This window comes from Hibiscus syriacus, unplaced genomic scaffold (genome assembly GCF_006381635.1).
Source record: "Hibiscus syriacus cultivar Baekdansim isolate YM2019G1 unplaced genomic scaffold, ASM638163v2 tig00112649_pilon, whole genome shotgun sequence".
Classification (NCBI taxonomy): Eukaryota; Viridiplantae; Streptophyta; class Magnoliopsida; order Malvales; family Malvaceae; genus Hibiscus; species Hibiscus syriacus.
In genome coordinates, this window is record NW_024063376.1 from 117,485 (window position 1) to 132,855 (window position 15,371).

Sequence of the window (15,371 nt, forward strand, 5' to 3'; positions counted from 1 at the left end):
GTTGTTTTGGGCAAAGAATCAAGGTATTTTATTCTAGGGTTTGAGACAGGGTAAGAAAGGTCTAATCTTTCCATATGTCAAAAATCTATAATTCTTGAAGAATTAAAAGAATCATTAATTCATTTAATATTTGAAAAACTAAAGATTAAAATGTGTTCAATTGCTCCACCTTAGAAAGCAGCATTCAATCATTTAAAAGATTAAGCAAACATGAAAGATCAAAGACGTGTTCAAACAAAACAATCCTCTAAGTGCAAATGGTATATGCCATGCCCCCTTATTCGGCAAGCGCCTTACAGTTTTCAGAGGAATGTTTGGGGCTTCTTATGTGGTAACAGCTAACAGCTTCAACATCGTAGCCCTTAGGATATGGAAATTCTTTTCTTAGATCATCCTGGCAGCCTTTGTCCTACAATCAGCTGATCAGGCTCCCACTGTATTCTTTTTAGTTTTTTCTTTTGATGTTACAATCTTGCTTCCATGTGGTGTCATGTGGTTAAAACCACTTCATCGAATCCTCTATGAAAATTTCATGTTTATGAAAATGCTTAAAAATGAAATGTAGATGCACAACGCAAAATGAAAAAATGCATGAAATGTTAGGCATTGATCTAGAAAAGTGTCCATTATTATAAATAATCCTTATTTCGAAAAAATGTTTTATCTTGTAAGAGACAAAAACAATCAAAGGTACATTCGGACTAAATCCTCTAGACCCCGAACAGCTTCCAGTAGGTTGACAAGTCTTATGTTTTCATCTGTCACTGGTTGTATGCCTTGTTGGACCACTCCAGCTTCCCTTTCCAGGCCGTGTAGATGGCGAGCTGCCTTCTGTACTGCGTCTCTGGCCTTCACCCTTTGTTATGCTTGCTCCCAACGGAAATGCCACTGTAAACATCTGTCGAAGGGCATTATCTGAAGCTTGCTTACTTGCTTCTTGAACCCATCTATGATAGCTTCTAACTCATCTATTGTTTTGTTTATCTCTCTCATGTTGTTTCTCCATATCAGCCATCCAGATTCTCAAGCATTGGTTTTGATGTTGACTGCCTGCTAACGCCTCTGGGCAGTCTTCATCTGTTCCTTCCAAGCTCTCTCATTCCAGTATTTAGTAGCCACTTTCAACTTGGAGTTATCCTTGACTTTATCTTGATACACCTTTCTCAAGTCTTCGAGCTCTAAACAGACTCTTTTTTGTTCTCTTTCTAATTTGTCTGCTCGATCTTTCTGAGAGTCGGCATCTAGATTCCACTGATAGCGCTTAGCCTCAAGTTCCTTTATCCTCTTCCCCAGCTCATTGTTCACAGCTTCAAACTCTGTTTTGGCTATCTCAAGTCCAGAAGGGACATGCCTGAGATGCTCCTCCATTATCTGTGTGTCCTCACAGTTTGGCACCGGGGTGTTGTCATTTTTTCACAATCTTCACAACTCTAAATAGTCTGGGGTAAGCATGTCTTTAGCAGCCACAATATCCATCCCTAACACTTTCTTCCATGAATCGGACAATCTCTTTGATCCTCTTCTTATAACTGTCACCGTGATACTCAAACTCTGATTTAGCTAGTCCGCATGTTGCTGGGACAAACTGACGTGCCCCATAATGTCTAAGTGCTAATAATAGAGCATACCCAACTGCATCCCAAAGTTCAGATAAGGTCATAGTGTCAGAGTCCCCACATTGGAAAAGAACGTCACTGAGGAACAACCAGGGGGCTCTCCAAGTAATATCTCGATCTTGATAGATGAGTGAAGACTTTTATCCACATCTCTTTTGAAGTTCCTTCATGCCATTTCATTGTGATGAACTCTCTCAAAGGTGAATACGTAATGCTAAATTGGTGGTAGGTAACCCCATTATTCTTCAAGAAGTGGTTGTGAATCCAGACTTGAAGGAGCTGAACACATCCAATGAATCTACCTCTGCCAGCTCTTCGGCAATGGTTGAGAGACCGAAAGGTCTCGGCTAAGATGGTTGGTGCTGGGTTGACCCGTTTCGGAAGTTGCTCAAACAGTTCCACCACGGCTGCGTCAATGCATCCCAAAATCTTCGGAAAGATGATCAAGCTATACAGACCTAGTGCAAAAAAGGTCTATAGTCTTCCATTCATAAGGGTGGTCATTTATTAGTTTCCTTATATGGATCCACTCAATTCTATGCCCGTTACCTTTGTTTCGGAGTCGGTCAGTCACCCACTTTTCATCAACTCCTGTAATCTTAGTCAGTCTGTTCTTGAAAGACTGACTCTTGATGTGTTTGATGTAGGCTCGCTCCAGTTTAATGCTTTCACAGTGCAATAGTGTAGTATACTCTTGGATGGTAGGTACCATGTCCTCCTGGTTAAAAGTCTGTATCCCGGGTTCCAGAATCGAACCAAGGCTCTGATTAAGGGCTCATCGGTCTTAACATGAAGCAAAAGTGCAATGTCACCATATCGATGACTGAACTTCTGTTTCCAATCATTCTTCCAACTGCCCCAAATGTCTCGAAGCTCTTGCACGTCGTTCTGCTTTAGGCTAATAGAGGCGTAACTAACCAGTTCTGACACATAGCTTCCTTGAAGATTGTCTCCCTTTTCCTTCTGAGTCTTCTCGGACCATAGTCGTACCTCGGGGTTTTTAATCTCTTGTATTACAATACCTTTATCCATTAATTCAGATCATTTGGAGTAACAAACACCTTTTTAAGGATCAATGGCATCTTGTTATGATGCAAATGATGAAAACAAAATAAAAGAGGACAAAATAAAAAAAATTAGTGAGGTAAATCAAAATAATAAAATAATAAATCCTACCCCACATGATATCTACCCGAACATGCTTAGTATTCCTACTCGGACATGATCTTTATCCCGCATGCTAATTTCAAACAAATCCTAACCGCATATTATTCTAGTTCGCATGCATTGAACAGAAAGTAAAGCATGAAATAATTTTGGCATCCTAGGGTTTGAAATGAGGTTTTGGGGTAGGCTCTAATTCTTCAAAGTCTCCTGGTTTAGGTGCTAAAAATGATACCCGATTCTCCTTGTGGTGCCCCCTTGGGCTTGCTAGACCCTTAGTCCTAAACCCATCACAGGCTTATGTGGACTAAGTTAAACTCGAGAGGACACATTCCCTTATGTCTATGCGGAGAATAAATTCACACGAAGACATAAGGTATATAAATCCCGAAGGCTACTTGCTAGGCATATGCGGTGAATAAATTCACACGAATGCGCTTTCACCCCCACTTAAAACGGGTTCGGAGCTCGGGTTTAGAGCCTTAGATGAAAAAAGACTTTAAGGGCTGAAATCATTGAGAAAACGGTTAGTACAACTATTTACTCGAAAAAATATATCAAAAGTAAGCAATAAGGATCAAATGTTACCTAAAATTTAAACTTACCCTTTTCGTTAAAAAGACAACTGAAAATTACCTTAGCCTGACTCACTTGAGAATCCCCAGCGGAGTCACCAAGCTATTGCAACCTTCTTTCGGTTGGGCCCCGGGATTGGGCTTCGACTTGAAAATTGTGGATTGGGAGTCGCCACCGATCATTTATTTAAAAATAAATGGGTTGATCGGATACCCTATTTCTTACCTGATCTGCGTCTTACCAGAAATATGTCGGGCTCGGGAGTCGGTTACGGTCAAGGAAGGATTAGCACCCTTGAACCGCCCTTTCGGTACTACGTAATTTCCAGTTGTCTTAATTAAGAAAATTGTAATTTTAAATTAAAAGGTAAAATTTGATCATGAATTACTTACCTATATTAATTGACGAAAATACCCTTAAAAGTCATAAGATGTGTTAGAAGGAAAAATGAATAAATGAAAAAATGAAGAATAAAAATAAGTAAATAAAAGGAAAAATAAATAATAAATGAAATATTAAATATATATATATATATGAGTAAAATAGAAAATAATAATCATAAAAATAATAATAGTAATATGAAAATATAATATAAATAAAAAACCAAAAAAAAAATAAATAAATATATAAACCAAATATAAAAGTATACATATAATGCTAATTGCTTATAAATAAACTATTAAAAACATACATATATACGTATAATGATAAAGTAAACAAAACTAAATAAAGATAATTACAATATATATATATAGTAATAATATTATAAGTAAAATATATATATATATATATATATATATTAAAAATAACCAAATGAATATAAATAAATAAAAATATATGTATATATAATAATATAGTGTAAAAAATCAATTGAAAATCATTTAAAAAACATACGTATATATATTTATAATGACAATAATGTAATAATAAATAAATAAAAATATTATACAATAAATAAAAGGACTAATATAAAGAAAAATAAATATTGGGGCCAAATTTGAAAGACAATTAATTGATATTACGCATTAGGGGATAAAAAATGAACACGCCTCAGGGTAGATCTAGGTTCAAAACTTCGAAACCCCACCCATTTTTTGTCATCGGCGTAACCCGTTTTGGTTATTCGAACCAAATCTCAAAAAAATAACGTGCACATGCGAGAAATAACGAATCAAAAAAAATGCTACCTTTTATTTCCTTTTTGAATCGTTTACAATAGTTTTGCCTTTTGTATTTTCCGTGTTTTCCTCTGTATTTTGTCTGTAAATCGTGTTACAATAGCGAGTTACAATGGCTATTTATAGTGCTTGTGGATCCTATCTTTAGGAGTTTAAATCATAGTAGAACTCTATCCTATTTTTAGGAGTTTGAATTCTAGCAAAATTCTATCCTATTTTTAGGAGTTTGAATCCTAGTAGGACGAAAAGGTGTGTTGACAACCTAGTCTAAATGAATCAAGCTTGCGTATTTGTTGGCTAGAATTGGTGGTCCCTCTAGTGATTAATGATGTTGGTGGATTAAATCTTAAGAGCTTGTCTAGGGTTGTTCATTAACTAGGGAAATAATCAAAGAGCTTCTCTTGATTATCGAGAAACTAAGGAGAGACAGGTTGTTAGAGCTTCTCAATAACCATAACCAATTTAGTGATAAGTAGATGATTTTATCATTGCATCTATGATCAATTCTCTGAATCAATTCTGAAATTATACCTTTAGTTGGATATTTCCTTAATATTAATTTCTCTAAATTCTTAGTTTATTATAATTGCTTTTTTTCTTTATTTTTCTCAATTTCAAAAACCCTTTTTTCCTTGCTTTAATTTTCATTAAAATAAGTCTATCCAATCCCTGTGGATTCGACCTTGCTTATCACTACTACAATATATATTTCTAAAAAGCAAGTATTATTATTTGTTGGATTTGACACCCACCAAATTTTTGGCGTCGTTGTCGGGGATTGGTGTCATTTAGATTTATTTTGATGCCTCATTCTTCTCGTGCAGGTGAACTCCAATACGATCTTGAAATCGAGAAGACCGCTCGCAGGTTAAGAAAAGAAACTAACTTGCGCAACAAACAAGCTTCTTATTCTTCATCCCCTGAATCGGAATCTGCAGTAAACTTGGTTGATTCTTCCAGCGATTCTGAAGTAGAAGGAACAATGGCCAACGAAGAAAGAACTCTAAGAGAATTGGCTGCACCAAATGAGAATCAACAACCGCTCTGCATTGACTACCCAACTTTGGAGGTAGCTTTTGAACAAAAATCTGGTTTGATTTATTTGTTGCCTACTTTCCATGTACTTGAGAATGAAGATCCTCATAAGCATTTGAAGGAATTTCATGTGTTATGTTCAAGTATGAGACCGCAAGGAGTGACTGAAGAGCAGATAAAATTACGCACTTTTCCGTTCTCGCTAACCGATAGAGCTAAAGATTGGCTTTTCTATTTACCCCCTGGTTCTGTAACTACTTGGACCGATATGGTGAAGCTATTTCTTGATAAATATTTCCCCGCTTCAAGAGCCGCTGGCATTCGAAAGGAGATATGTGGAACAAAACAAAAGATACTGAGACCCTTCACGAGTATTGGGAACGATTCAAACGACTGTGTGCAAGCTGCCCTCAACATGGGATTTCTGAGCAACTTCTCATCCAATATTTCTATGAGGGACTTCTACCCATGGAGAGGAAGATGATGGATGCAGCTAGTGGAGGCGCCATAGTGAATAAGACTCCTCATGAAGCTAGGGAATTAATCTCCATCATGGTCGCTAATTCACAATAATTTGGCTTTAGGCAAGATATATCTTCAAGAAGGGTGAATGAGGTAGGTTCGTCCTCCATTGAACATCAATTATCGCATCTCACCTCTCTTGTTCAACAACTAGTTGTAGAAAAAACGCAGCAAGTGAAAACTTGTGGGATATGTGATGTAACCGGTCACCCAACTGACATGTGCCCTACACTTCAAGATGATTCTCATGAGTACGCCAATGAAGTTGGAAGGTTTCCCGATCCTCCACAAAGGAAATATGATCCTTACTTAAATACCTATAATCCATGATGGAGGGATCATTCTAACCTTAGCTATGGACCAAGACTATCGTAATTCCAGCGTTCTCCACATGAGCAGTCTTCTTCAAAGCCAGGTATGTCTCTAGAAAAAATTGTCAAATCACTTGCAACTAATACACAACAATTTCAGCAAGAGACAAGAACAAGCATACAAAATTTGGAGAATCAAGTGAGTCAATTGGCATCATCCGTGAATCGGTTAGAATCCCAAGGTAAGTTACCTTCACAAACCATTGTTAATCCAAAACAAAACGTTAGTGCAATCACGTTAAGAATTGGAAAGGAGTTGAAGGAACTTAGTCCATTGGCACATGGGAGAGCCTTAGAGGAAGAAACTGAAAAGGAAGTTGTTGCTCCTCAGACTCAGAAAGACCAACCTAAAGGACTCAAAAGTGAAAAACTGAAGGAATTTGCCATAGATCCTCCTTTTCCCTCTAGATTCGCTAAGTCCAAGAAAGAAGCATAAGAGAATGACCAACCTAAAGGACTCAAAAGCAAAAAACTGAAAGAATTTGCCATAGATCCTCCTTTTCCCTCTAGATTCGCTAAGTCCAAGAAAGAAGAAGAAGATAAAGAAATTCTTGAGACATTTCGCAAGATCGAGGTAAATATTCCTTTACTAGATGCAATTAAACAAGTACCTCGATATGAAAAAGTTCTTAAAGAATTATGCACCAACAAGAGAAAGCTCAAGGGTAATGAAAAGGTAAGTATAGGGGAGAATGTTTCAGCTGTCCTCCAGAACAAACTACCCCCCTAGTGCAAAGATCCAGGTATGTTTACTATCCTTTGTAAACTCGGTAATGTTAGGATTGAGAGAGCAATGTTAGATCTAGAAGCCTCAATAAATATCATGTCTCTTTCTATTTACTCATCTCTGAATGTTGGTCCTTTGAAAGAAACAAGAGTGATTCTTCAACTTGCTCATAGATCTAATATATCCTGAGGGAGTTTTAGAGGATGTTTTGGTGCAAGTTAATGAATTGGTTTTTCCTGCAGATTTTTATGTGCTTGATATGCAAAAAGATTATTATTCTAAATCAACATCAATTTTGTTAGGAATACCATTTTTGAAAACAGCTAGGACAAAAATTGATGTAAATGATGGTACATTTACCATGGAATTTGATGGTGAAATTATTAAATTCAATATTTATGATACCATGAGATGTCCTAGTAATGTGTCCTCTGTTTTTGTCATGGATGTTATTGACCCTCTAGCACAGAAAACGTTTGATCAAAATGAAGATGACAAGTTAAAATATACACTCAACATGAATTTCACTTCTGAAGGATTGCAGGGAATCATGAAAAAGTCTGTGATGGATCTTGATTTGCAAGATGCAATCCAAGAACTAGAATCACTCAAACTCATGAGGTATAATGTATCTTATATTGAGTCACCTCTTTCTCACACCAAGCTTCTTCCTTCTCTTGTGCAGGCACCAAAATTGGAAACGAAGCCTTTACCAAATCATCTGAAGCATGTATATTTAGGAGGAGAAGAAACTATTCCGGTGATCATTCCCAACAAACTCTCTCACTTAGAAGAAGAAAAGTTGATTCGAATGCTTAGAGAGTACAAGGAAGATATTGGATGGAGAAAAAATTTCTCTATTGATGAAATACAAAGTTTGGATACAGGTCAAATATTTAAGGTCGAAGATCATCGTTTCAAATGTTTTTATGAAGGTTCTCTGGTGCATACCGTTGGTCAAACCATTTTGGAGTACCCAACTTAGTATGATTGAGAAGCTAAACGCCTAGCCAAAGACGTTAAAGAAAGGCGCTCTTGGGAGACGACCCAATTTTCTTTTTTTCAATTTCTATTTTCGTTCTTTTTATTTTATTTTATTTTATTTTTCCTTGATTTTTCGGAGTACAATTTATCTTGTTTTCCTCTTTAGGTCAAAAGAGGAATTTTTGTAACTCGTGGGCACGCCTTACAAAAATAGAATTATTCTAAAGTCTCTCACTATCCAGAAGATGTTTTGTATAAGACGTGTCCACGTCTAAACTCAACACCACTTCTGGTTCAAGAAACAAGATTCAAATATAAATGTGCCTCATATTTTCTTTATTTTCTTATGCTCCTTTAGAAGAATGTGCGCCACCAGCCGTCCTCTCTACTCTACCATACCCACATCTCCGTTCAGTACGAGAATCAACTCAGCCGACGCACAGCGCCTTTACTCCCATCTCGTGACAGATATCGTGGTTGATGCTCAATATTTTCAGAGGATTTTCCCTACTCTTATTCTTTATGGTTTTTGAGCATTTACTTTTGATCCATTGAGGACAATGTATGTATTAAGTGTGGGGCAGAGTATTTCATACATGGTTTTGCTTTGAACATAATTTTGCTTCAATTTTTTTTTTGAAAAAGCTAAGTATGCTTTAGTTCTTGTTTGTGATTTTTCTCTTCGAAATTCTAGATTCTTTCGATGTTTGTTCTTACATGATTTGGATTGTTGTGAATTATCGAATTAAGTTGAAGCATAATAGGGAATTAGCTTGAGTAGTTGAATTCTTATTTACTACACACTGGTTGATTACTATTGATGACTGATTGAATGAAAAATGTGTGGGAGTTAATACATGTTTACTCTTTTTGTGAGTTTTTGAGCCAATGAGCACTCATTTTCAGCATGCCTTATTTCTTGATTGAGTGATTTCCATACATAGTTAATTTTTCTAGAACTTTCTTTGCTATACATGTCAAAGACCACATTTTAGAATTGGATGCATCAAGAACAATAAGGGCATTTAGGTGAAACCACTTTTAGCTTTCGTAAAGAGCCTACCCTGATTATCATCCTTTTTTGTTTGAAATTAACTATGGTACAAGCAAATCAAATCCTTTTTTGTTAATTTTCCCTCTTTTGAACCTTGAATTAGAGGATTGTATGATCTTTTCATATGAGAATTCAAATCATCTTGAGAAGAGCAGAAAATGTTGGAATAAATTAATTCAAGTTACAATCTCTTCATATGGCTTGAAGAGAACATTTGAAGATTGAGTTCCATGTGGATAAGTTCGTATAACTCATTCGATAAACAGCTCAAATTCCTTTCCTACCAACCTCACCTAAGCCCCATTACACCCTATTTAAGACCTTAGGTTTTATGCATTCAATTCATTGACTAGTGGTGGGGATGTGATAGGTTAGCAAGCCTATGGTAAAAATTTTCTATGTTTTGGCTTGAGAGTTTGTTGACACCCCTAAACACTTCGAGCGTATTGAGTGAATCCAATGTGAGGGTATTAGATCCCACTGCATTTTGATTTCAAAAGATTGATAGAGTGATTATTCATGTATGTTTGTTTATGAGAATTTCTTCTACGAATTGTTCGTTCCTTATTTGTGTTTAGATTTAGTCTTTAAGGCATGACAATTTTGATTATGGAGGGATGAGCAAAGGAAGAAGAAGGATTATTGTTGAGAAGAGTTATGAATTTGAACTATTGTATGCTTGAGGACAAGAATTGGTTTAAGTGTGGGGGAATTTGATAATACGCAAATTAGACATATATTCTATGATATTTTCCTCATATTTGAATAGCTAAAATTGATTAAATCATGGATTTTGATTATATTTCGTATTTTTGGATTAGGTTGAAGGTTTGGACAAAACAAGTTCAAAATCTAATGATTAGCATGATCTTCACAAAATCCCCAAATTAAGGAGGAAAAATCAGAATTCAAGAAGTTGGCAAGACCAGAAGAGGTTTTCGCATAAGGCATGGGCACGGCTTATTCATCTTGAACTACCGTAGAAGAAGTCTACAGTTAAGGCGTGGTGCGCCTTACCAGTCCGTATAACCCTAAATTAGGGTTACGAGTTTACAAAGGAAAAAGAGTTTAATGACGGCTGGAAGGCTCTTTTGAATTATTCTTATCTTAGAAAAGATAAGGGCATTTAAAACTCCTATTTTTGTGGGATTTTCTTTAAGGGAAACTTCTTTATCTAGAGTAGGAAAATCCTTATAAAAGGGGAGCTAGGGCTTCATAGGAGGCATTAGTTTTTACATCAAGTTTTACATTAAGTTTTCATCTTTATTTTCTTTTAGTTTTCTTTCAATTATGAGTAGCTAAATACTTTTGTTCCAACTGAAAGATAATTGAAGTTTTGGTTCTTAAAGGATTGTGAGATCTAAATAATTTTCATTGTTCTTTACTTCTTTACTATTTATATATCTTCTGTTTTTATTAAGAATTATTGTCTTGATTGATTGTGCAAAGGATTCGTTGTTCATTATCAGGTTAATAAATTGCCATTTAGAACTTTAAATCCGTAATTGTTTAAATGTTTTAATATTAGTGGTAAAGTAACATGGTTGATTATGATTATGTTATAAGGTATAACCTAGTCTAAATGAATCGAGCTTGCGTATTTGTTGTCTAGAATTGGTGGTCCCTCTAGTGATTAATGATGTTGGTGGATTAATCTTAAGAGCTTGTCTAGGGTTGTTCATTAACTAGGGAAATAATCAAAGAGCTTCTCTTGATTATCGATAAACTAAGGAGAGATAGGTTGTTAGAGCTTCTCAATAACCATAACCAATTTAGTGAAAAGTAGAAGATTTTATCATTGCATCTATGATCAATTCTCTAAATCAATTCTGAAATTATACCTTTAGTTGGATATTTCCTTAATATTAATTTCTCTAAATTCTTAGTTTATTATAATTGCTTTTTTTCTTTATTTTTCTCAATTTCAAAAACCCCTTTTTCCTTGCTTTAATTTTCATTAAAATAAGTCTACCCAATCCCTGTGGATTCGACCTTGCTTATCACTACTACAATTTATATTTCTAAAAAGCAAGTATTATTATTTGTTGGATTCGACACCCACCAAGGACCCAAGAGGATCTGACCCAATTACAACCGACCCAACCTAATAGCACCCAAGGGTTTCTGAAACCCCTAACCCTAGGGAGTCAGTACTGTCGTCGTCGTCGCCTCCTGCTGCTCTCGCCATTGTCGCTTCTTCCAAAGACATTTCAGTCGGCCCCCTGCACCAAAGTCAATCAAGCAAATTAAGTAAAAAAACCCCAAATAAAAAAGGGGAACAAATCAAAAGAAATCCTTAGGCAATCACATCCAAATCCTCTCGGAAGTAACACATGCAAGAGACAGAAAGGAAAGCAACCATATATATTATTTTTAGGTAGTTTCGGGAAAAAAAAGAGCAACAACAACAAACAAACAAATAGAAAAATAATTTCGAAAAAGAAAAGAGAGAGAGGAAAAGGAAACTTACCACCGAACCCGAATCCTTTGTTCAGCACTAGAAAGAGAAGGAAAACCTTTAAAAAACTTAAGGTAACCTTTATTTCTTTTAGATCTAGGATAATAGGGTTGGTTTTAAAGGAATGAGGTTCATTTTAGGGTGGTTTTTTAGACACAGGCCATCGTGTACGGTGGTGGAGGACTCCGACAAACGATGGTCGGAGGCTGTCGGCCTTCCCCCGACGAGAGAATGAAGAGAGAGGCAAGAGAGTTCTCTCTTTTAGAGAGAGAAGAAGAAGAGAAAAATGAAGGGGTGGGGTGTTTTCGGCCATGGCTTGGGTATATACCGAAGCCAGAACGCTGTCGTTTTGAGGGGTTAGCCTTGCATTAGTTTAGTGCATGGGTAAATCACAAGGGGGTCCTTTTGGGTTTTGTGAATTTTAATTTGGTCACTGAGTGTGGGTTTTTATTTTTATGTTTTAACTTATGTATTTTGTTATCTTTATGTTTTAGTCACAGTATGTATAGCTGATATTATTTGGGAAAATTACTCGGATGGGCCTTCAAATTTGTAAAGTTGTAATTTTAATCCATGGTTATATGTTATGAAAGTTTTTGATTTTGCCTTATGTTCAGTGCATGTTACATTTTGGTCACCATGAGCTATACATTTCTGATTGCTTCAATTTTTGACATGTAATATTGAATCAGTTTATTTTGGTCCCAAACGTATGGGTTTATTACAGTGTTGGTACTTGCAATATTTGGTTCTTGTATTATATGCTTTGTTATTTAATTAATTTGTAATAGTGCCTTAATTTCCCTAAAGTTATCGTATTTATTATTTTAATCCGTAATTTACATGTTTGTAAAATTCTTGCTAGTTGAAAATATTTTCAAATATTACTTTATACAAGGAATTTATGGAAACGTCCCTTAACTTACAAGTAGTGTGTCTCTAGGAATTCTGAATAAAATATATCTTTTATTTTTAAGTGATTTTTATCCTTTTGTATTTTTATCTATTTTATATATTCGTTGAATCAAAAAAACTCTAAGGAAGTATTATTTTGAAAGAGGAATCCGTAAAAATACCCCCTTAACTAACTAGGAAGGTATTTTCGAGGATTGTTCGTACAAAATAATATACATTTTTAATTTATTAAAAAAATCATAATTTGAATGTATATTCAAATTTGTCAATTTCAACATTCAAATGACATATAATCGATTAGGTACCAATTTCAGGTGTTGTGGGAATGTTAATTCTTCCCCACGTAATCAACTCCCAAACTCTTTTCAAAATGAATTTCTGGTTAAGTATATCATTTTTTTATCTTTTAAAATGTATTTTTAGGTATTCGACATATCAAACCCAAAAGTCGATGGCGACTCCGAAAATATTTATTGTTTTATTTTAAAACCCGACATTTTCTAAAATTAAATTGGATTATCCCACCATAGCCCAAAAAGCTTAAGGACAGTTCCGACACTAACAACCAATTCCTTTAAGTTTTTCAAGAAACCTTGTGGAGGCTGACCCTAGCATAAGGTTTCCAAACCATGGCTATGTATTATCAATAATATCTCCAAATGAGTGAACACAGAAGGTGGTATCGACCAAGCATTCAAGATCCACGCACTCTCAAGTCGAAGGGAAATTAATCCATTTAGTCCTTATTAGTTTACTCCTGAAACCAGATTATGATCCTCAGTTGTTCCACAGATTCGAAGATGTTTTTTGACTGCTAAAGGATGCCTTGAAGGCTGATAACCGAACATCCTGTTTGTAGTTATCTCATAATTAACTAAACCAGGCACAAATTAAGTATTGTAACTAGAAAAGGAGACAAAGAAAGTACTTGAAGCGAACGTCCTCAACTTATAATGAACAAATTAATCGCTTAACAGACCGAAACTACGTCAAAGGTTTTGAAAACTGCAGTTGTTGAAGCACGGTTGCCTTTTCTATCCTTCCTCTATCGTCTGACCAGTTGTTTTAATGGACGGCAATCATGCACACAAAGATTTTCGAGTTGCAGAAGCCCTTGTGGTGCCATCAACATTGGAAAATATACTCCAAATCATCGCATTCTTTTATGTGGACTTGTCGTAATTTTGGAAGCACAAAGAATTAGAACTGATGCTCGATGATATTTCTTCCCCACCGTCTCCCGATTCTGTGACTATTTGCTTCAATTCACCACCATAGCTTCTCTATTGAATTTTGATCAGCACAAATGCCTTATCTTTTCATTTTCCAAGACTTGTCGTAATTTTGGGAAGCACAAAGAATTAGAACTGATGCTCGATGATATTTCTTCCCCACCGTCTCCCGATTCTGTGACTATTTGCTTCAATTCACCACCATAGCTTATCTCTATTGAATTTTGATCAGCACAAATGCCTTATCTTTTCATTTTCCAAGAGCCACGTATATATGGCTTTTACAAAAACCTGCTAGAACATTCCATTCGATTATACCAGACTTGCCTTGCTGGCCTACTATCTCTAAAAATCAAATAACAACTTATTTGTTATTCACGTAATAGTTAACATTCTCCTACTGTCTATGGACTCCAGAACTTCACAATAGAATTGAGATTGCAGCAAAACACAGAAAAATAGTTCGAGACAAAGGCTTAGTGAATCCATCAGCTTTTTATGTTGAGCGGGACTATAATTGACACAGACACTATCAGAGGCAACCTTCTCCCATGAAATGAAGCTCTAATTTAACATGTTTCGACCGAGAATGCAGAATAGGATTGGCACTCATCGCTATCGCACTTGTATTATCACTCCAAATGATGTGAGTGCATGAGGATGAAATCCCCATATCTGTTAACAAGGCTTGAATCCAAATAACATTGGCCACAAAATCAGCCAACGCACGGTATTCAGCCTCAATAGTCGACTGAGAGACCAACCGTTGAGGCTAGGAACCCGAAGACACGAGATTATCTCCAAGAAAGACACAAAATCCGGATATCGTACGACGATCATCGGCATTGCTTGCCCAATCGACATCCGCAAAAGCTTCCAAGTGTAAGCCCAATCCAGCCTTGCAAAATACTAAACCATAATCAAGTGTCCCACACAAGTAACGCAAGATGCATTTCACGGCCACCCAGTGTTGAGTGCAAGGCACATGCATGTATTGAGTGACACTGTTGACACTAGATGCAATGTCGGGTCACGTGTGATTTAAATATAGAATAACTCCAACAACTCTCCTATATAATTGAACATCTTGTAATGGGTTCCCTCCATCTTTGCTAAGCTTCAGAGAAACGACCATCGATGTTGGAACTGGATGAGCATCACGCATGTTGGTTCGTTCTAATAACTCAAGAATAAACTTTTTTTGTCGTAAAATGAGATTAGTACGCTAACTTCAAGCCCCATAAAATAGTTTAAGTCCCCCAAATCTTTTAGAGAGAATTCTTGACTCAATTGCGATACAACTCTTTCAACTTCAGTCTCATCTTGCCTCGTAATTATGATATCATCAACATAAATGAGAACATAGGTGAAAGATTTCCCTAAGCAACGAATGACCAAGGAGGTCCCATGAAACCCAATTTGACCAAGAAACGTACATAACCTCGCATACCAACTTTGTGGTGCTTGCTTAAGTCCCTACAACGCTTTTTAGGTTTGCAAACAAGTCGCGAGCCATCAGTAACAAGCTGTTCAAACCCG

At 36.0% G+C, this 15,371-nt stretch overlaps 1 long non-coding RNA gene across 1 annotated transcript in view; it reads right to left on the reverse strand.

The window, feature by feature from the left end:
• LOC120182428 overlaps nucleotides 1-13,270 on the reverse strand; it is a 51,004-nt gene extending 37,734 nt beyond the window's left edge. The window contains exons 1-2 of the long non-coding RNA XR_005521833.1: nucleotides 13,164-13,270; nucleotides 9,516-9,520 (exon numbers count right to left, since the gene is read on the reverse strand). This is a non-coding gene — a long non-coding RNA (uncharacterized LOC120182428). The remainder of the gene's footprint in view (nucleotides 1-9,515; nucleotides 9,521-13,163) is intronic.
• Nucleotides 13,271-15,371: the final 2,101 nt, after the last annotated feature.